The sequence below is a fragment of the Balaenoptera musculus genome, chromosome 17 (assembly GCF_009873245.2).
Source record: "Balaenoptera musculus isolate JJ_BM4_2016_0621 chromosome 17, mBalMus1.pri.v3, whole genome shotgun sequence".
Classification (NCBI taxonomy): Eukaryota; Metazoa; Chordata; class Mammalia; order Artiodactyla; family Balaenopteridae; genus Balaenoptera; species Balaenoptera musculus.
Window position 1 is genome coordinate 69,320,419 of NC_045801.1, and position 23,626 is coordinate 69,344,044.

The 23,626-nt window shown below is 38.8% G+C and overlaps 1 protein-coding gene across 4 annotated transcripts in view; it reads right to left on the reverse strand.

The window, feature by feature from the left end:
* The window catches only part of MTFR1 (mitochondrial fission regulator 1), a 67,750-nt gene that overhangs the window by 12,624 nt on the left and 31,500 nt on the right, over positions 1 to 23,626 (reverse strand). The gene's annotated exons all lie outside the window — the stretch shown is intronic.

Genomic DNA, 23,626 nt, shown 5'->3' on the forward strand with positions numbered 1-23,626 from the left:
TTGGTTTCTGCATTTTGATGTCCATGTTTTCCACTTGTGATTGAATATACCAAACTGCAAGACACACTGTAACAATATGGGCCAAATTACAGCATAAGAAACTGAAAAGGGGGGGAAAAAGTAATTATAATTGAACCCATGCAGTAATTATACAGATGGTCTCATTTTCACTTGAGCGTAAAGAAAGGTTTTCTAATATGCACTGCTTCGTAGGTTGAGAATAAAATTCAGATTTCAACTGTCAATTTATATATCCATTTCCTCCTATTTTCTACAATTAGGTTTTTCCGGCCTCTAAGCCCTTTTCTCTTTTTTTCTTCATCCAGCTTTATTGTGGAATAATTGACAAATATTGTGTGTGTGTGTATATATATATATCTATATACACACACACACACACATATATATAGTACAGCATGATGATTTGTTAATGTGTATACATTTTGAAATAATCACCACAATCAAGTTAATTAACATATCCCAGTTTCCCTCACAGTCTCATGTGGTCATGTGACCGAGCTGTGTCTAACAAGATGGTAAGCCACCTCGGAAGGCCGCTTAGAGGGCAATGACTCAACTCCACAAGAAAGAAAGTCCTTTCATCTCTAGCCCTACCCACTTTTCCCGCTCCTGAGAGCCCTGAGAGTCGCTGAAGGCCAGAAGCTAACCTTGACAGGAAAGCCAAAGCTACGGATGGCAAAGAGCCTGGCTGGTCCCTGAGGACACAGTGGAGCCACTGTCACCTTCAGACTACCCACTCTGGATATTCTTGACTTGAGAAAAATAAACTTCCATCACCATTATTTTGGGCTTCTGTTTGATGTAGTCAAACTTAGATTGACTGTTATAACATTCACCAACATTATATTGTATTTTAGTTTTCCTTTAACTGAATATTGCTATTTTATTTTTGCTTGAGAGCTATGATAATTCATTCTACCTGGTGTTTGAATGAATGAATTCTTGGACCTTTAGCTTTTGGTATTTTGCACTGAATTCAGTTGTTTTTCTTCATATCTAATTTTGATTATGCCCTGGTAATTAAACTATCATACACAGAGGATGCTTGCAAATTGTTTTTTACCTGTAGTATTAATTATTAAACAAAAATATTTGGAGAATAAATGTGCTCGTTATTACCTAACCCTACTACCTAGCTAGCAACCAACTTTAATAGTACTAACCTTATTCACTTTATTTAATTTGGAATATCTGTGGGGTAGGGAAAGATATTTGGCTTGCAAAGCTTTAATTACCATTTCCTTTCTTAGCCCACACTGGGAAGAAACAGGTGATGAAATGTCTAAAAAAAGTACATGACGATTAAACAAAGGTAAAAACTTTTATAAGAAACAATACCAATGCTCTGATTAAATACATTAATATGTTCTTTGAAAGATTATATGTTATATAAGTTCAGATGCTTGTGCTCTAATCAACCTGCAAAAAAGAAAGTAATTTTAATAAGACATTAAATTTTTTTTTAAAATCACTATGGCTTTTTGTTAATATAACAGACTGAATTCTAATTTCTACTTACCTTTCATAGGGTAAGTCAAATAATTTCGTTAAACGTCTCTATACAATAAACACATTAAATTACAAGAAGATAGAAATTAGTCAATCTACTGAATGAAGTTTTTTGGGGGGAGGATATTTACATAGAGTAATTTTATTTAATCAGTATAATGTCAAATATTTAATATGCTTCAACTATATTCTTGACAACTGTTTAATAAAACATATTAAAATACTACTTTTAAAACAGTGCTTTAAAATATTATTTTAAAAATACTACTTTTTGAAAGAACTAAGGAAACCACTGGTTGGTAGAATATTGGCAGAGACAGAATTCTAGTCTTGAGAAAAGATCCGGGTAAAATATAGAAATCTCAAATAAATGTACAATTAAAGTATCACACTTGTTCAAAACAACAGTGGAGAAAGGAGGAAGACTGCTAGTAGGAACGGAGACTGTGGGTCTCGAGCAGGAGATGCATCAGAAGCAGAGAGTTCTCAGGACAGAGGACAGATGCCCTCGCCACAGGCAGCCGGGGTGGGGCATCTGGAGGGTGACCACTGGATGGAAGTGGAGCTGAGCAGAGAGAAGCACGAGAGCCTGGAGGTAAAGACTCATCTCTACCCCCTGCCGTCTCCCATTTTCCATGAAAGTTGGATTTTGCTTTGTTTATCTAAACTTACCTAAGAGAATGAATACTTTGTTGGGAACGTAAGCAAGGATGATTGTTTTCGTATTATGTATGAGTGCAAAGATTTCATAAAGTCTATATTATAATAGCAAATAAAGATAAATTTTGAATGCCAGAATCTTTAGTGCTACTAGACAAAAAAATGATGTTATAATAACTGTTTTTTTCAAGAACTCATAGTCACTTTAGTAGTGAGTATACCCTCCCAGATCACAGGATCCAAAAGTATTATATGCTTTTACGTTTGTTTTAAAATGTTATCACTCAAGTAAGCCAATCGTCTAATCCCATGAACATTTACTCTTCGATACCCAGAAATGGAACAAGATAATAGGGCAGTTTGAATTAAGAGATCAGTTGATCAGTTGATGTTTGAACAGCTTGCTTTCTTTAAGATATCTTCCAGCCAAAATACATTGTAAGAGGAAATTAACGAATACTTAACAGCAAACTACACTGTTTAAGAAAAACAAGAATTAAGCTTCCACCTCTCCCCATAACTCCTCCAGATGAATTCTATCCTTTTGATTTTGCATCTACTGAGAATTAAGGGATAAGCACTCATTAATCTTAAAAACCAGTGTTCCAGGGTAAGAGAAAAAAAGTTTAGGACCTTTAGCAAAACAATTTAAGTAGCAGTGTCAGATCGTCTATATTTTATATGTCTACACTATTTTTATAACTTTGGTATAGATTCTGCATTTCCCTGTGTGAAGCACTGTTGACAGCTATGGGTTCAAACAAATTATAGGAAATGTGGAAGTTTAAATGTGGATTTTTAGAAGCTGGAAAAGGAAAATAATCCTGAAATGATCATGTATTCTCAAAGACACAGAAAGATTTGACATTTACAGAAGCTTGAGAACCAAAGGCAAAAAAATAAAAAGAGTTGCTCTGTAATGTTCTTATATATGGAAAAGCTTAGGTTTTATGAAAATTCTCATACATGTCCCTTCCTTTAAAACTATAAACACACACACACCCTTTTCCCACAGACATCTGTTTTATAAGGCAGTCTACAAATAACTCGTTCTCAGAACCAATCTGTTTTGCCATCCTTCAGCATACAAGGCTATTAAAGAGCTAGAATATAGAGGCAAAAGTAATTCAAACTAAGAAATGCTCTTTTCTACTAAATTTGTGTATAATTCAGAGAAATTTTAAGAAAACAAATATAAAAACAAAAAGAACAAAAGAGGCGTCAAGTACGGATGTCCCAAAAGCAGAAGACAAACAGCCAAAGTATGATCGTTTCTTAAAAATACTGTCTGACGCAGACCTACTAGAGAATGGACTTGAGGAGGGGGAAGGGTAAGCTGGGACGAAGTGAGAGAATGGCATGGACATATATACACTACCAAATGTAAAATAGATAGCTAGTGGGAAGCAGCCGCATAGCACAGGGAGATCAGCTCGGTGCTTTGTGTCCACCTAGAGGGGTGGGATAGGGAGGGTGGGAGGGAGGGAGATGCAAGAGGGAAGAGATATGGGGATATATGTATATGTATAGCTGATTCACTTTGTTATAAAGCAGAAACTAACACACCATTGTAAAGCAATTATACTCCAATAAAGATGTTAAAAAAAAAATACTGTCTGCATACTGCCTTGTGCTGGCGAGATTTCCACCCTTTTTGTTCGACTTGGCGCTGAAGTGCCTCATGGCACAAGGGTGCAGGCCCCCCTTCAGAGGCGCATCCGCACCAAGTGTCTGGCCCGCTTACCTGTTCAATGTTAGTATCAAGGGCGGCCACTCTGAAGTACAACATACACAGACATGAAGGGCTTTTTAAGCTCCACTGACTATTTTAAAGAAAATCCTCAATTAAATACAATGTACCTCTGGGGTCCTTTCCCCTTACCTCACAGTTAATGAAAACTCAAAATCTGAGATTGTTTTAAATGAGCCCAGTGCCCTATGAAAGGTGGTATTCCCCGGATGACTTTTATTGACTCTCCCTCACTGTTTTAGTTGAGAGAATAGCTTAGAAAGGTACAGAAATACGTGCTATTGTCAATAGGGTGCAGAGAAGGGGGGAAAAGTGGTAATTTAGTTCCCTGAAAGCACAAAGTTGGGTAGAAAGCTAACAGTATTTTTCAAAGTGAGCAAATAGCTGGATAAAGACAACTGGACTAGGGAACTTATTCTGAGGGAAGTAATCCATGAAAGGACCATAGTGGGGAATAGTCAGGACCGTCATGAGGCTGCAGACCCAGATGACTAGTGGGATTCATCGCCTATTCTAGATTCTGTTCAACACAAGTCTCTTGTTTTGTATTTTAAAAGCTGGATCTTGCTATAAGTGATATTTAGTGGCAATGACATTTCTTCCTTGAATGCAGTACTGTATTGATGTACATTACTAGTTTATGTCTAGTGTCAAATACTTAAGATTAAACTGGGAATGAGTAACACCTGCTGTTTGCATGCTGTGAGTAGGAAACCGTCCTGCCCTGATCCTTTGTGTCTCCTGGTCTGCACTTGCACCTATGGCGCTGTGGCCAGCCAGCCTGCTTGCTGAGTCATTTCCTTTGGAGTCTTGTTACTCACTGTCATCCTCTATGAGGTTGGGGTTCTTCCCCGACACTCCTTAAAAAACAGCACATTCCATTTAACACTTGATATCTTTAGTCAAAGGCTTCAGTCTCACTCTATTCACTATTCTTATATCAGATTTTTGTAAATACGTTCATCTTAAGTCATTAGATTACAAACATTCTGGTATAAGAAAAAGGGCTACCTCAAATACTTTCAAGTCCTATGAACCTGTAAATTTTTATTTAATACATACTCAGTTTGAGATGTACATGGGCACTCAGAATTAAGAATTAGATACAAACAGAAATTAACATATTAATAAAGAATGAACAAAGTGGAGTTAAACTTGAAACATTTCAATATTCCTTAAATAATGTTCTACTCCAGGGAGAAAATATGTGCAAATGATGGGACCGACAAGGGTTTAATTTCCAAAATATACAAACAGCTCATAAAACTCAACAACAAAAACACAACCCAAATGAAAAATGGGCAGAAGACCTAAATAGACATTTCTCCAAAGAAGACATACAGATGGTCAACAGGCACATGGAAAGATGTTCAACATCCCTTATTATTAAAGAAATGCAAATCAAAACTACAATGAGATACCACCTCACACCAGTCAGAATGGCCATCATTAAAAAGTCTACAAATAACAAATGCTGGAGGGACCTCCGTGGTGGTCCAGTGGTAAAGAATCCACATTCCAATGCAGGGGACGCGGGTTTGATCCCTGGTTGGGGAACTAAGATCCCACATGCTGCAGGGCAACTAAGCCCACGCGCCACAACTACTGAGCTTGTGCACCTCAATGAGACAGCCTGTGTGCCGCAAACTACAGAGCCCATGCTCCCTGGAGCCCACACACCACAACTAGAGAGAAGCCCGCGTGCTGCAACTAACACCCAACACAGTCAAAAATAAATAAATACATACATACATACGTACATAAATAAATGCTGGAGAGGGTGTGAAGAAAAGGGGACCCTCCTACACTGTTGGTGGGAATGTAAACTGGTGCAGCCACTATGTAAAACAGTATGGAAGTTCCTTAAAAAACTAAAAATAAAAAAAATTAAAAAAAAAAACTAAAAATAGAGCTGACACATGATCCAGCAATGCCACTCCTGGGCATATATCCAGAGAAAACTCTAATTCAAAAAGATACATGCACCCCTATGTTCATAGCAGCACTATTCACAATAGTCAAGACATGGAAACAGCCTAAATGCCCATCAACAGATGAATGGATAAAAAAGATGTGGTATATATATACAATGGAATACTACTCAGCCATAAAAAAAGAATGAAATAATGCCATTTGCGGCAAAATGGGTGGACCTAGAGGTTATCACACTAAGTGAAGTATGTCAGAAAGAGATAGACAAATACCATATCACTTATACATGGAATCTAAAATATGACACAAATGAACTATCTATGAAACAGAAACAGACTCACAAGAGAACAGATGTGTGGTTGCCAAGGGGGAGATGGGGTGAGGAAGGGATGGAGTGGGAATTTGGGGTTAGCAGATACAAACTGGTATATATAGAATGGATAAACAACAAGGTCCTATGGTATAGCACAGGGAACTATATTCAATATCCTGGGACAAACCATAATGGAAAAGAATGTAAAAAAGAATATGTATATGTGTAACTGAATCACTTCGCTATATAGCAGAAATTAACACATTGTAAATCAACTATACATCAATTAAAAAAATAAATAATTTTTTAAAATGTTCTACTCCAAAAGCAATCAAAAACTTGATGACAGGGGCTTCCCTGGTGGCACAGTGGTTAAGAATCCGCCTGCCAATGCATGGGACACGGGTTCGAGCCCTGGTCTGGGAAGATCCCACATGCCATGGAGCAACTAAGCCCGTGCACCACAACTATTGAGCATGCACTCTAGAGACCGTGAGCCACAACTACTGAAACACGTGGGCCTAGAGCCCATGCTCCACAACAAGAGAAGCCACTGCAGTGAGAAGCCTGCACACCAGAACGAAGAGCAGCCCCCGCTTGACGCAACTAGAGAAAGCCCGAGTGCAGCAACAAAGACCCAACACAGCCAAAAATAAATAAAATAAATAAATTTATTTTTTAAAAAAACACAAAACTTGATGGCAATGCCTATGATGTCTGCTAGAAGCCACAGAGATTATAGTCTTTAATTTCATCACACATAGTGCAAATGTTATGTATGCTGTGTCTATGTCCAAAGACTACACATTCTCCATAGCCTACTATTATGAAAGAGAACAAGTTAATTATCTGAGACAAGACTATCAGTTATATTGATTCTTTCAAAGGATCTCAATGCTTCTTATAAAAATGAAGATTTCTTTCCAATTCTGAAGCCATTCTGTTAATTCAAAGGGAAATGAAAACGTGTACAGAACAGAAAAAAAATGAGGACTTACTTGTGCATGCCACTGTGCTATTAGTTTTCTCATGTTATCTTTCAAAATTCTCCTCTCGAAGTAGGTATTGGTACTTCCAATTTAGAGATGAAAAAACTGAAGTTCAGTGTATTTGAAAAAAAAAAAAATCAACTGTACAATGACCAATTAAGAACTCATGTGTATGCCACTTTCCCAGAGAGAGAATACCGTAACATCGTAACCAACAATTACAGAAATGCCCTCAACAAGTTTCAAGGGAGAAATAAGAAACAAATACATTGAATAGCTTTGGCTTTCATATAAATATAAATGTGACAGGCAGGGAAACACTCAAATGGCAATATATAAATCTTGAAAGTACTCTACTTCATATTATGTTTTTAAGATTTAAGTTACAGTTATGAGTTAAGTTACAAGTTTAAGCTATAAAAAATTGCCATGGAAATGCAGTTAATATCAAAATGACAGGTGAAAAAAGACTCAGACTGCCTCGTAAGAGTACTAGTATTAAATAATTGTCAAGACAAAGTAAAATTACACCAACTTTTATCCTTCTATTTTGTCCTATTGATTAAAATACATGATATGCTAAATCTGCTATCTCATCAATCTGTACAAAACACACTTTATCTGGTATGTGAAACTGATCAAATAGAGCTTCCTCAAAGCTCCTGTCCTTAGGAAGATGGTGAGACTTAGATGTGTCAGCCTGATTATCAGGATATCAGCCACAGGAACATAACAGAGAGTACCTTTCCCAGCCATCTAGATTTATTATACACATCTACAGTTAATCACAACTGATGCAAAAGGTGATATAGCACCACACAGCAAAACAAAAAGTCTGCCCAATCTCTCTAGTCACATGGGCCATGTCATTAACCTTGGAACTCTGGGGCCACTTCCCACCCGTCTGTCAACTTCCTCCTCCAGAGCATTGCGCATATCCAGCTGGGTATCCTCTGTTTCCTTCTCACTTTGTTCAGGTTCAGATTATCTTTACCTAGAATGCTTCCAGGCACCTTTTCAAAGATCCTTTAGCCAATTACTTTCAACATCATAGACAAAATCCATTATCCAAATCCATTATGTCAACTCAATTACTCTATAATCACAATCCCCATAATAGCTACCCCATAATGTCATATCAAGTACAAAGATGACATTTGTATTAAAAACCCTTTAGAGACTTTTCTAGGAAGATGGAGCAGATAAACTTTTCACTATTCTTCCTCCTAACTACAACTATAATCTCTAGACATCATATATAAAACAAATGTAAGAAGACTTTCGGACTTCCCTGGTGGTGCAGTGGTTAAGAATCTGCCTGCCAATGCAGGGGACACGGGTTCGATCCCTGGTGTGGGAAGATCCCACATGCCGCGGAGCAACTAAGCCCACGCGCCACAACTACTGAGTCCGTGCACAACTACTGAGCCCGTGCGCCACAACTGAGCCTGCGCTCTAGAGCCCACGAGCCACAACTACTGAGCCCACATGCCACAACTACTGAAGCCTGCATGCTGTAGGGCCCACGTGCTACAACTGCTGAAGCTCGCACACCTAGAGCCCGTGCTCCGCAACAAGAGAAGCCATCACAATGAGCAGCCCATGCACCGCAACGAAGAGTAGCCGCCACTTGCCACAACTAGAGAAAGCCTGCATGTAGCAACAAAGACCCAATGCAGGGGCTTCCCTGCTGGTGCAGTGGTTAAGAATCCACCTGCCAATGCAGGGGACATGGGTTCGTGCCCTGGTCTGGGAAGATCCCACACGCCACAGAGCAACTAAGCCCATGCGCCACAACTACTGAGTCTGCATGCCTAGAGCCCATGCTCCACAACAAGAGAAGCCACTGCAGTGAGAAGCCTGCGCACTGCAACAAAGAGTAGCCCCTGCTTGCTGCAATGAGAGAAAGCCCACGCACAGCAATGAAGACCCAACGCAGCCAATAATTAATTAATTAATTATTTAAAAAGACAATGCAGCAGAAAAATGAAGTTAAAAAAAAAACAAGAAAAATAAAAGTGCAAAAAAAAAAAAAAGAGAGAAGACTTTCAGGCAGAGAGAAGGCAGACTGAGTTGGACCTTGGGATCCAAAAGAAAAAAAAAAAAAAAAAAAAACCCAGCATAGGAGTGAGTTCCTTGAGTTTCCTTTTACCTCATATATCCCAGACTGGGCGCTAGAGTAACAGGTAACCCAGAAATGCCAATGGATGCAGGGGAAAAAGTCTCAACAAAAGCCTGCTCTCGGGGGCTTCCCTGGTGGCGCAGTGGTTGAGAATCTGCCTGCTAATGCAGGGGACACGGGTTCGAGCCCTGGTCTGGGAAGATCCCACATGCCGCGGAGCAACTGGGCCCATGAACCACAATTACCGAGCCTGCGCGTCTGGAGCCTGTGCTCCGCAACAAGAGAGGCCGCGATAATGAGAGGCCCGCGCACCGCGATGAAGAGTGGCCCCCGCTTGCCGCAACTAGAGAAAGCCCTCGCACAGAAACGAAGACCTAACATAGCAATCAATCAATGAATGAATCAATAAATAAATCTTTAAAAAAAAAAAAAAAGCCTGCTCTCTTAGCCAAAGGACCAAGAAAGGGGCAGCCTCCCACAATCAATAACTTATATAAAATAACTGCTCTACTCCAGCCAACATCACAGAAAATGCTGCGGCCCCACCTCCACCATGCAACGAAGGCTAACTTCCCTCCTTTCTAGGCTGTAATGAGATGCCTCAAACCCTACAAGATGGTGTCAGAGGAAGCAAGGACTTACCCACCTCCCTGTAAGACAGTGGAGACAATCTGGGGTGGAGGGTGGGGGCAGAATTACACCCCGTCCAGCATCAATGAGGCAGCCTCCCCTATCTGCTAGGATGGTGCCCCAGGAGGCCTCGTGGGGAGCTGGGGCACCCACCGCCACCCAGCAGTAATACGGAGCACTGCCCTGGGGGTGAACGGAGGCCGAGTGGGAAACCTGGACTTCTGCTCCCACCTCATAGTAACAAGATGGCACCCACTCCTCCCTTGCTATTAGTGAAAGCCAGCTAAAAGAAAAAGCTGAAATAAGATCCAAAGTCTCAGATACTCAAAATATCTAGATTTCAATAAAATCACTCTTCATGCCAAGACCCAAAAAGAACACAAACTGAATGAAAAAAGACAATCAATAGACACCAACTCTGAGATGACAAGAGATGTTAGAATTATCTGACAGATTTTAAAGCAGCTATAATAAAAAGGCTTCAATGAGCATTTAGCAGCACCCTTGAAACAAATGAAAATAATAGTCTCAGCAAAAAAAAAAAGGGGGGGTGGGGAACCAAATAAAACTTTTAGAACCAAAAAGTAAAATAACGGACTTCCCTGGTAACGCAGTGGTTAAAAGTCCACCTGCCAATGCAGGGGACACGGGTTCGGGCCCTGGTCTGGGAGGATCCCACATGCCACGGAGCAACTGAGCCCGTGTGCCACAACTGCTGAGCCCGCAAGCCACGACTACTGAAGCCCGCGTACCTAGAGCCCGTGCTCCGCAACAGGACAAGCCACCGCTCACAGCAAGTGGAGAGAGCCCGCGTGCAGCAGCGAAGACCCAACGCAGCCAAAAATAATAATAATAAATAAATAAATTTATTTTAAAAAAAAGTAAAATAACTGAAATAAAAAACACAACGGATAGGAACAAAAGCAGAATGGAGAAGACAGAGGGAAGAATCAGTGAACTTAGAGACAGAACAATAGAAATTATCCAATCTGGAAAACAAAAAATGAACCAACTAGGAAAAAACATGAGCAGAGTCTCAGTGACCTGTGTGGCTACAACAGAAGATCTAATAATTGTGTCATCAGGGTCCCAGAAGGAGAGGAGTAAAACGGCAAGGCTGAAAAAGTACTTTAAAAAAATAATGGCAGGGCTTAGTTCCAGCCTGATGGGCGCCGAAGGCAGGCCAGTCTGTGGCCAAACAACGAGGCCACATTGCAGCGGGACAGCAACTGCGACCATGCTGTGGGCCCCAGACAGGCGAGGAGACAAGACGGCAGAGTAGAAGGACTTGAACACACCTCCTCTCACGAAAACACCAAAATCACAACTAACTGCTGAACAACCATTGACAAAAGAGCATGAAACCTACCAAAAAGGATATTCAACATCCAAAGACAAAGAACAGGCCACAGCGAAACGGTAAGAGGGGCGCATTCATGATACAATCAAATCCCATACCCACCGGGTGGGCAACGCACAAACTGGAAAGTAATTATATCGCAGAGGTTCTCCCATAGGAGTGAGAGTTCTGAGCCCCACGTCAGGCTCCCTAGTCTGGGGGTCTGGCATTGGGAGGAGCCCCCAGAGGATTTCGCTTTGAAGCCCAGCAGGGCTTGATCGCAGGAACTCCACAGAACTCGAGGAAAGAGAAAGCCTACTCTTGGAGGGCACACACAAGGTCTTGTGTGCACCAAAACCCAAGGAAAAAGCAGTGACTTCAGAGGAGCCTAGGCCAGACCTACCTGCTGGTCTTAGAGGGTCTCCTGGGGAGGTAAGGAGGGCTGTGGCTCACCGTGGAGACAAGGACACTGGTGACAGAGGTACCGGAGAGTACTCATTAGCATGAGCTCTCCTGGAGGCTGCCATTTTGACACCAAGTCTTGGGCCATCCAACAGCCTGTAGGCTTCAGTGCTGGGACACCTCAGACCAAACAACCAACAGGGTGAAAACACACCACACGCATCAGCAGACAGGCTGCCTAAGTCTTTCTGAGCCCACAGCCACATCTAAACACACCCCTTGACACGGCCCTACCCACGAGAGGGACAAACCCACCAGTGGGCAGGCACCAGTCCCTCCAACCAGGAAGCCTGCACAAGCCTCTAGACCAGCCTCACCCACCAGGGGGCAGGCACCAGAAGCAAAAGGAACTACAACCCTGCAGCCTGCAGAACGGAGACTGCAAACACAGAAAGTTTGACAAAATGAGACAGCAGAGGAATATGTTCCAGACAAAGGAACAAGATAAAACCCCAGAAGAACAACTAAGTTAAGTGCAGATAGGCAATCTACCTGAAAAAGAATTCAGAGTAATGGTAGTAAAGATGATTCAAGATCTCGGAAAAAGAATGAAGGCATGGACTCAGAAGATACAAGAAATGCTTAACAAAGAGCTAGAAGATGTAAAGAACAAACAAGCAATTGAACAATAACTGAAATGAAAAATACACTAGAAGTTATCAATAGCAGAATAAATGAGGCAGAAGAACAGATAAGTGGGCTGGAAGACAGAATGGTGGAAATCACTGCTGCAAAGCAGAATAAAGAAAAAAGAATGAAAAGAAATGAGGACAGTTTAAGAGACCTCTGGGACAACACTAAACACACCAACATTCACATTATAGAGGTCCCAGAAGGAGAGAGAAAGGGCCTAAGAAAATATCTGAAGAGATAAAACTGAAAACTTCCCTAACATGGAACAGGAAACAATCACCCAAGTCCAGGAAGCACAGAGAGTCCCATACAGGATAAACCCAAGGAGGAACACACCGAGACACATATTAATCAAACTGACAAATATTAAAGACACAGAGAAAATATTAATATTAAAAGCAACAAGGGAAAACCAACAAATAACATACAAGGGAATCCCCATAAGGTTATCAGCTGATTTTTCAGCAGAAACACTGCAGGCCATAAGGAAGTGGCACAATATATTTAAAGTGATGTAAGGGAAAAACCTACAACCAAGGATACTCCACCCAGCAAGGCTCTCGTTCAGATTCAACAGAGAAATCAAAAGCTTTACAGACAAGCAAAAGCTAACAGAATTCACCACCACCAAACCAGTTTTACAACAAATGCTAAAGGAACTTCCCTAGGTGGAAAAGAAAAAGCCACAAGTACAAACAAGAAAATTACTAATGGGAAAGCTCACCAGTGAAGGTAAAAATACAATAAAGGTAGGAAATCATCCACACACAAATATGATATCAAAGCTAGTAATCTTGAGGAGAGTACAAATGCAGGATATTGGTAATGCATTTGAAATGAGAGAGCAGGAACTTAAAACAATCTTGTATACACATACTATGAGGTTTTGCTATACCAAACCCTCATAGTAACCACAAACCAAAAATCTACAATAGATATACACACAAAAAAGAAAGAGGAATCCAAACATAACACTGAAGATAGTCATCAAATCACAAGAGAACAAAAAAAAAAGAAGTGAAGAAAAAAGAACTACAAAAGCAAATCCAAAACAATTAACAAAATGACAATAAGAACATATGTATAAGTAATTACCTTAAATGTAAATGTATTAAATGCTCCAACCAAAAGACACAGACTGGCTGAATGGATACAAAAACAAGACCCATATAATATACTGTCTACAAGAGACCCACTTCAGACCTAGGGACACATATGGACTAAAAGTGAGGGGATAGAAAAAGATATTCCACACAAATGGAAATCAAAAGAAAGCTGGAGTAGAAATACTCTTATTAGACAAAATAGACTTTAACATAAAGTCTGTCACAAGAGACAAAGAAGGACACTACATAATAATCAAGGGATCAATCCAAGAAGATATAACAATTGTAAATATATATGCACCCAACATAAAAGCATCTCAAAATATAAGGCAAATACTAACAGCAGGATGAAAGTAAAAGAACAGAAAAAGATATATTATGCAAACATTAACCAAAAAAAAAAAAAACACTTCTGACTATATTAATATTAAATAAAGTAGACTTAAGAGCAAACAAAATTATCAGGGACAGAAAGGGACATTATATTACAGTAAAAAGATAAAAGACACAGCAATCCTAAATATGTATGCACCAAACAATAGATCTCCAAAATATGAAAAGCAAAAGCTGATAGAAAAGAAAGGAGAAATACACAAATCCACAAATACAGCTGGAGACTTCAACACCCCCTTTTCAACAATTGTTAAAACAAACAGAAAATCAAGAATGATACAGAAGAATTTAGCAACACCATCAAACAACAAGTTCTATTTAACATTTATAGGACATTCCACTAACAACAACAAGAGTACACATTCTTTTCTAGTACCCATAGAACATAAACCAAAATGGCCCATATCCTTGGGCCATTTAAAAAAACCTCAACAAATTTTTAAAAGAATGGAAATACACCCTTCAACAACACAGGGGTTAGGGGCTCCAACCCTCCCTGCAGTCCAAAATCTGCATATAAATTATAGTCCTCCCTCCATATCTGCAGTTCCTCAGTATCCACAGTTCTGCATCTGCAGATTCAACCAACCTCAGATTGTGTAGGACTATAGTACTTACTACAGAAAAAAATCTGCATATAAGTGGGAACACATAGTCCAAACCTGTGTTATTCAAGGATCAACTGTATACAGTTTATGTCCTCTGACCACAAAAGAATCAAACTAGAACTCAATAACCGAAAAATAATAGCAAAATTTCCAAACATTTGGAAACCAAACAACAAACTTCCAACTTCAACAGTTAAAAGAAGTTGTCTCAAGGGAAATTTAAAAATACAATGAACTGAATTAAAATAACAATATATCAAAACTTGTGGGACGCAGCTAAAAGCAGTGTTGAGAAGGAAGTTTACAGCACTAAATGCTTATATTAGAAAAAGAGGATTTGGTTCAGGATGGTGGAGTAGAAGGATGTGCTCTCACTCCCTCTTGCAAGAGCACCGGAATCACAACTAACTGCTGAACAATCATCGACAGGAAGACACTGGAACTCACCAGAAAATATACCCCACATCCAAAGACAAAGGAGAAACCACAATGAGACGGTAGGAGGGGCGCAATCACAATAAAATCAAATCCCGAAACTGCTGGGTGGCTGACTCACAAACTGGTGAACACTTATACCACAGATGTCCACCCACTGGAGTGAAGGTTCTGATACCCATGTCAGGCTTCCCAACCTGAGGGTCCAGCAACAGGAGGAGGAATCAGACTTTTAAGGCTAGCAGGATTTGATTACAGGACTTCGAGAAGCAGAGAGAATCAGACTTTTAAGGCTAGCAGGATTTGATTACAGGACTTCGACAGGACTGGAGGAAACAGAGACTCCACTCAGAGAGCACACACAAAGTAGTGTGTGCATCGGGACCCAGGGGAAGGAGCAGTGACCCCACAGGAGACTGAACCAGACCTACCTGCTAGTGTTGGAGGGTCTCCTGCAGAGGCAGGGGTGGCTGTGGCTCACCGTGGGGACAAGGACTCTGGCAGCAGAACTTCTGGGAAGTACTCCTTGGTGTGAACCCTCCCAGAGTCCGCCATTAGCCCCAACAAAGAGCTCAGGTAGGCTCCAGTGTTGGATCGTCTCAGGCCAAACAACCAACAGGGAGGGAACCCAGCCTCACCCATCAGCAGACAAGCGGATTAAAGTTTTACTGAGCTCTGCCCAGGGCAACAGCCAGCTCTACCCACCACCAGTCCCTCCCATCAGGAAACTTGCACAAGCCTCTTAGATAGCCTCATCCACCAGAGGGCAGACAGCAGAAGCAAGAAGAACTACAATCCTGCAGCCTGTGCAACAAAAACCACATTCACAGAAAGATAGACAAAATGAAAAGGCAGAGGACTTTGTACCAGATGAAGAAACAAGATAAAACCCCAGAAAAACAACTAAATGAAATGGAGATAGGCAACCTCCAGAAAAAGAATTCAGAATAATGATAGTGAAGATGATCCATGACCTCAGAAAAAGAACGGAGGCAAAGATCGAGAAGATGCAAGAAATGTTTAACAAAGACCTAGAAGAATTAAAGAACAAACAAACAGAGATGAACAATACAATAACTGAAAAGAAAAATACACTAGAAGGAGTTAATAGCAGAATAAATGAGGCAGAAGAATGGATAAGTGACCTGGAAGACAGAATGGTGGAATTCACTGCTGCAGAACAGAATAAAGAAAAAAGAATGAGAAGAAATGAAGACAGCCTATGAGACCTCTGGGACAACATTAAATGCAACATCATTCGCATTATAGGGGTCCCAGAAGGAGAAGGGAGAGAGAAAGGACCCGAGAAAATATTTGAAGAGATTATAGTCGAAAACTTCCCTAACATGGGAAAGGAAATAGCCACCCAAGTCCAGGAAGCACAGAGTCCCATACAGGATAAACCCAAGGGGAAACATGCTGAGACACATAGTAATCAAATTGGCAAAAATTAAAGACAAAGAAAAATTATTGAAAGCAGCAAGGGAAAAACGACAAATAACATACAAGGGAACCCCCATAAGGTTAACAGCTGATTTCTCAGCAGAAACTCTACAAGCCAGAAGGGAGTGGCATGATATACTTAAAGTGATGAAAGGGAAGAACCTACAACCAAGATTACTCTACCCGGCAAGGATCTCATTTAGATTTGATGGAGAAATCAAAAGCTTTACAGACAAGCAAAAGCTAAGAGAATTCAGCACCACCAAACCAGCTCTACAACAAATGCTAAAGGAATTTCTCTAAGTGGGAAACACAAGAGAAGAAAAGGACGTACAAAAACAAACCCAAAACAATTAAGAAAATGGTCACAGGAACATACATATTGATAATTACCTTAAACGTGAATGGATTAAATGCTCAAGCAAAAGACACAGGCTTGCTGAATGGATACAAAAACAAGATCCATATATATGCTGTCTACAAGAGACCCACTTCAGACCTAGGGACACATACAGACTGAAAGTGAGGGGATGGAAAAAGATATTCCATGCAAATGGAAATCAGAAGAAAGCTGGAACAGCAATACTCATATCAGATAAAATAAACTTTAAAATAAAGAATGTTACAAGAGACAAGGAACGACACTACATAATGATTAAGGGATCGATCCAAGAAGAAGATATAACAATTATAAACATATATGCACCCAACATAGGAACACCTCAATACATAAGGCAATTGCTTACAGCTATAAAAGAGGAAATTGACAGCAGCACAATAATAGTGGGGGACTTTAACACCTCACTTACACCAATGGACAGATCATCTAAACAGAAAATTAATAAGGAAACACAACCTTTAAATGACACAATAGACCAGATAGATTTAATTGATATTTATAGGACATTCCTTCCAAAAACAGCAGATTACACTTTCTTCTCAAGTGCGCACGGAATATTCTCCAGGATAGATCACATCTTGGGTCACAGATCAAGCCTCAGTAAATTTAAGAAAATTGAAATCATATCAAGCATCTTTTCTGACCACAACGCTATGAGATTAGAAATCAATTACAGGGAAAAAAACGTGAAAAGCACAAACACATTGAGGCTAAACAATACGTTACTAAATAACCAAGAGATCACTGAAGAAATCAAAGAGGAAATAAAAAAATACCTAGAGACAAATGACAATGAAAACACGATGATCCAAAACCTATGGGATGCAGCAAAAGCACTGCTAAGAGGGAAGTTTATAGCTATACAAGCCTACCTCAAGAAACAAGAAAAATCTCAAATAAACAATCTAACCTTACACCTAAAGCAGTTAGAGAAAGAAGAACAAACAAAACCCAAAGTTAGCAGAAGGAAAGAAATCATAAAGATCAGAGCAGAAATAAATGAAATAGAAACAATGAAAACATTAGCAAAGATCAGTAAAACTAAAAGCTGGTTCTTTGAGAAGATAAACAAAATTGATAAGCCATTAGCCAGACTCATCAAGAAAATGAGGAAGAGGACTCAAATCAATAAAATTAGAAATGAAAAAGGAGAAGTTACAACAGACACTGCAGAAATACAAAGCATCCTAAGAGACTACTACAAGCAACTCTATGCCAATAAAATGGACAACCTGGAAGAAGTGGATTAATTCTTAGAAAGGTATAACCTTCCAAGACTGAACCAGGAAGAAACAGAAAATATGAACAGACCAATCACAAGTAATGAAATTGAAACTGTGATTAAAAGTTTTCCAACAAACAAAAGTCCAGGACCAGATGGCTTCACAGGTGAATTCTATCAAAGATTTAGAGAAGGGCTAACACTCATCCTTCTCAAACTCTTCCAAAAAATTGCAGAGGAAGGAACACTCCCAAACTCATTCTATGAGGCCACCATCACCCTGATACCAAAACCAGACAAAGATACTACAAAAAAAGAAAATTACAGACCAATATCACTGATGAATATAGATGCAAAAATCCTCAACAAAATACTATCAAACAGAATCCAACAACACATTAAAAGGATCATACACCACGATCAAGTGAGATTTATCCCAGGGAACAAGGATTCTTCAATATACGCGGATCAATGTGATACACCATATTAACAAATTGAAGAATAAAAACCATATGATCATCTCAATAGATGCAGAAAAAGCTTTTGGCAAAATTCAACACCCATTTATGATAAAAACTCTCCAGAAAGTGGGCATAGAGGGAACCTACCTCAACATAATAAAGGCCATATACGACAAACCCACAGCAAACATCATTCTCAATGGTGAAAAACTGAAAGCATTTCCTCTAAGATCAGGAACAAGACAAGGATGTCCACTCTCACCACTATTATTCAACATAGTTTTGGAAGTCCTAGCCATGGCAATCAGAGAAGAAAAAGAAATAAAAGGAATATAAATTGGAAAAGAAGAAGTAAAACTGTCACTGTTTGCAGATAACATGATACTATACATAAAGAATCCTAAAAAAAATTAAAAATAAAAAAAAAAAAAAAAAAAAAGAATCCTAAAAATGCCACCAGAAAACTACTAGAGCTAATCAATGAATTTGGTAAAGTAGCAGGATACAAAATTAATGCACAGAAATCTCTTGCATTCCTATACACTAATGATGAAAAATCTGAAAGAGAAATTATGGAAACACTCCCATTTACCATTGCACCAAAAAGAATAAAATACCTAGGAATAAACCTACCTAGGGAGACAAAAGACCTGTATGCAGAAAACTGTAAGACAGTGATGAAAGAGATTAAAGATGATACCAACAGATGAAGAGATATACCATGTTCTTGGATTGGAAGAATCAATATTGTGAAAATGACTATACTACCCAAAGCAATCTACAGATTCAATGCAATCCCTATCAAATTACCAATGGCATTTTTTACGGAACTAGAACAAATCATCTTAAAATTTGTATGGAGACACAAAAGACCCCAAATAGCCAAAGCAGTCTTGAGGGGAATAAACGGAGCTGGAGGAATCAGACTCCCTGACTTCAGACTATACTACAAAGCTACAATAATCAAGACAATATGGTACTGGCACAAAAACAGAAACATAGATCAATGGAACAAGATAGAAAGCCCAGAGATAAACCCACTCACCTATGGTCAACTAATCTATGACAAAGGAGGCAAAGATATACAATGGCAAAAAGACAGTCTCTTCAATAAGTGGTGCTGGGAAAACTGGACAGCTACATGTAAAAGAATGAAATTAGAATACTCCCTAACACCATACACAAAAATAAACTCAAAATGGATTCGAGACCTAAATGTAAGACTGGACACTATAAAACTCTTAGAGGAAAACATAGAGAGAACACTCTTTGACATAAATCACAGCAAGATCTTTTTTGATTCACCTCCTAGAGAAATGGAAATAAAAACAAAAATAAACAAATGCGACCTAATGAAACTTCAAAGCTTTTGCACAGCAAAGGAAACCATAAACAAGACGAAAAGACCACCCTCAGAATGGGAGAAAATATTCGCAAATGAATCAACGGACAAAGGATTAATCTCCAAAATATATAAACAGCTCATTCAGCTCAATATTAAAGAAACAAACAACCCAATCCAAAAATAGGCAGAAGACCTAAATAGACATTTCTCCATAGAATACATACAGATGGCCAAGAAGCACATGAAAAGATGCTCAACATCACTAATTATTAGAGAAATGCAAATCAAAACTACAATGAGGTATCACCTCACACCAGTTAGAATGGGCATCATCAGAAAATCTACAAACAACAAATGCTGGAGAGGGTGTGGAGAAAAGGGAACACTCTTGCACTGTTGGTGGGAATGTAAATTGATACAGCCACTATGGAGAACAATATGGAGCTTCCTTAAAAAACTAAAAATAGAATTACCATATGATCCAGCAATCCCACTACTGGGCATATACCCAGAGAAAACCGTAATTCAAAAAGACACATGCACCCCAATGTTCACTGCAGCACTATTTACAATAGCCAGGTCATGGAAGCAACCTAAATGCCCATCGACAGACAAATGGATAAAGAAGACATGGTACATATATACAATGGAATATTACTCAGCCATAAAAAGGAACAAAATTGAGTCATTTGTTGAGACGTGGATGGATCTAGAGACTGTCATACAGAGTGAAGTAAGTCAGAAAGAGAAAAACAAATATTGTATATTAACGCATGTATGTGGAACCTAGAAAAATGGTACAGATGAACCGGTTTGCAGGGCAGAAGTTGAGACACAGATGTAGAGAACAAACGTATGGACACCAAGGGGGGAAAACCGCGGTGGGGTGGGGATGGTGGTGTGCTGAATTGGGCGATTGGGATTGACATGTATACACTGATGTGTATAAAACTGATGACTGCTAAAAAAAAAATAATAATAATAATATCAACTCTCACCCAAAGAACCTAGAAAAAGAGCAAAATAAACTCAAAGCAAGCAGAAGGAAGAAAATAATAGATAGTAGCAGAAATCAATAAAATTGAAAACCAACAAAAGAAAAAAAGAGAAAGAAATGAAAGAGAAAGCTTGTTCTTTGAAAAGATTAATAAAATTGACAAATATTTAAAAAAGAGAAGGCATAAATTACTAATGTCGGGAATGAAACAGGGGATATATTACTATAGACCACGTAGCTATCAAAAGGATAATAAGGAAATACTACAAACAATTCTATACACATAAACCTAACCAGTTAGATGAAATGGACCAATTAATTGAAAAATACAAACTACTACATCTCTTCCAATATGAAATTCGTAAGATAGTCACATAACTCTATTAAGGAACTTGAACTCATAATTTTAAAAACACAGCAAAACTCAATTCCACCTATGGCCAATTAATCTATGACAAAGGAGGCAAGACTATACAATGGAGAAAAGTCTCTTCAATAAATGGTACTGGGAAAACCGGATAGTTACATGTAAAAAAATGAAATTAGAACATTCTTTAACACCATACACAAAAATAAACTCAAAATCGATTAAAGGCCTAAATGTAAGGCCAGACACTATAAAACTCTTAGAGGAAAACGTAGGCAGAACACCCTTTGACATAAATTGCACAGCAATATCTTTTTCAATCAGTCTCCCAGAGTAACAGAAATAAAAACAGAAATAAACAAATGGGACCTAATTAAACTCAAAAGTGTTTGTACAGCAAAGGAAACCATGAACAAAACAAAAAGACAACCCACACAATGGGAGAAAATATTTGCAAACGAAGCAACCAGAAAGGGAGTAGTATCCAAAATATACAAGCAGCTCATGCAGCTCAAAATACAAAAAAACACCCAACCCAATCGAAAAATGGGCAGAAGACCTAAGAAGACATTTCTCCAAAGAAGACATACAGATGGCCAAGAAGCACATGAAAAGATGCTCAACATCACTAATTATTAGAGAAATGCAAATCAAAACTACAATGAGATATCACCTCACACCAGTGAGAATGGCCATCAATCAAAAAATCTGCAAACAATAAATGCTGGAGAGGGTGTGGAGAAAAGGGAACCCTCTTACACTGTTGGTGGGAATGTAAATTGGTACAGCCAGTATAGAGAACAGTATGGAGGTTCCTTAAAAAAACTAAAAATAGAGCTACCATAAGATCCAGCAATCCCACTCCTGGGCATATATCCAGAGAAAAACATACATGCACCCCAGTGTTCACTGCAGGCACTGTTTACAATAGCCAAGACATGGAAGCAACCTAAATGTCAATCGACAGATGAATGGATAAAGAAGATGTGGTACATATATACAATGGAATATTACTCAGCCATAAAAAGAATAAAATAATGCCATTTTCAGCAACATGGATGGACCTGGAGATTATCATACTAAGTGAAGTAAGTCAGACAGAGAAAGATATGATATTTGTCTGGCTTACTACACTTAATATCATATGATATCGCTTATATGCAAAATCTAAAATGAGACAAATGAACTTATAAAACAGAAACAGACTCAGACTTAGAGAATGAACTTACGGTTATCAGCGGGGAAGGGTGGGAGGGAGGGATAGATTGGGAGTTTGGGATTGACAGGTACACACTGCTATGTTTAAAATAAAATGCCTTTCTGTGAAAATAATAATAATAATAAAATAAATAAATACATACATACATAAATAAATAAATCTCACCAAAAAGAAATCAACAGGTCCAGATGGTTCACTGGATAATTCTCCTAAATGTTTAAAGAATTAACACCAGTTCTATACAATCTCTTCAGAAAATAGATAGCTTCATTTTTTGAAGCTAGTATTACTCTGACACCAAAACCAGACAATCAGAGACTTAATTGTAAAACATAAAACTATGAACTTGAAAAAAACAAAAACAGGAGAAAATCCAAAGGATCTAACATAGGCACAGAGTTCTTACACTGACACCAAAAACATGATCCGTAAAAGGGAAAAACGAACGAATTAAAATATAAAACTTTTGCTCTGTGAAAGACCCTGTTAAATAGATGAAAAGATAAGATTTAACTTGTCCTACTTGCCCTACATTTGGGAGAAAATGTTTACAAACCCACATATCTGAAAAATGACTCATATCTAGCATATATAAAGAACTCGCAAAAGAAAACCCAATTAGAAAATGGGCAAAAGACATGAAGAGACATTTTATTCAAAAGCATATGAAGATGGCAAACATATGAAATGATGTTCAACATTATTAGCCAATAAGGAAACACAAATTAAAATCATGAGATGCACAATACACACCTATTACAATGGCAAAAAAAAAAAAAAGGAAAAAAGTAACATCATCAAATGCTGGTGAGGAAGCAGAGAAGCTGGCTTAGTCATACACTGCTGGTGGGAATGTAAAATAATACAGCCATTCTGGAAAACAGTGTGTCAGTTTCTTTAAAACTAAACACGCAACTACCTTATGACTCATATAAACCAACAATTGCCCTCATCGGCATTTATTCCGGAGAAATGAAAATTTATGCTAGCTCAAAATCCTGTACACATTTACATTAACTTTACTTACAAAAGTCAAGAACTGGAATCAATCCGGATGTCCATCAACTGGTGCATGGTTAAACAAACTGTGGTCCATCCATACCAAGGAATACTACTCAGTACTAAAAGGGAAGGAACTGCTGATACAGCAATCTGGGTGAATCACTAGAGATTATGCTTAGTGAAAAAAGCCAGTCCCAAAAGGTTGTATATTGTATGATTCAATTTATATTACTATCTTGAAATGACAAAATTGTGAAAATGAAGAAGA